This window comes from Suricata suricatta, chromosome 1 (assembly GCF_006229205.1).
Source record: "Suricata suricatta isolate VVHF042 chromosome 1, meerkat_22Aug2017_6uvM2_HiC, whole genome shotgun sequence".
Taxonomy (NCBI): Eukaryota; Metazoa; Chordata; class Mammalia; order Carnivora; family Herpestidae; genus Suricata; species Suricata suricatta.
In genome coordinates, this window is record NC_043700.1 from 136,772,790 (window position 1) to 136,773,626 (window position 837).

Below are 837 nucleotides of genomic sequence, written 5' to 3' on the forward strand. Positions count from 1 at the left end.
TTTAGTTTCAATAAGTAGGTACTTCTTATTTCTCATGTAACAGCAAGTTTAAAGGTAGGAGGTTACTATAGGAATTATAGGTAATTTGTATTGATTTTCTAAGGCTGTCATAATAAAGTACCACAAACTGAAACTCAATTTATTGTCTCATGGTTCTGGAGGCTAGGAGTTCAAGATCAAGGTGTGGGCAAAGTGGACTCCTTCTGGGGTTAGTGAGGAAGAATCAGTTCCACGTCTTTCCCCCAGCTTCCGGTAGCTCTGACTGGGTCTCCAAATCCATCCTCCTGTGACTTTCAGTCATTGATGCCTGCTTTGTGAACACGAGCAATGGGATAAATTGCATTGGTTGTTTTTTTTTTTTAATAGGGTAATCATTCAGTATTTGATTAGAATGATCACACTGTTACCTAAGTTTTCTCTTCAAGGAAACCTTCATTCTCTGTGAAAGGACACGGTTTTGAGACATAATTCTGCTCTCTCTCTTATAGATGGAGTCCAGTCTGTTATCTCCCCTCTAAACTGAGCAAAACACTCCACATGTGTTTGGGTTAGTGATGTGGAAGTTTCCTTTAATGGGACACTCACTGCACTCCTATGAATGTAGGCCAAGGGAAGGTTCATTTAGTTCTTTTGCCAGCTACATTACCCAGTTGTCATCTAAAATACTCAGACTTTATACATCCCATTTTGTACAACTTAATTATTTGAATGTAGATTCAGGACTTTCCTTTATCCCTGGTTTTTTTTTTTTAACACCTCTTTTGCTTGTATGAAAGGCTTATTACTCAACAGATGTCACTATCCTTATCCTTCCATTTTAAGTGTTTTTACGATAAA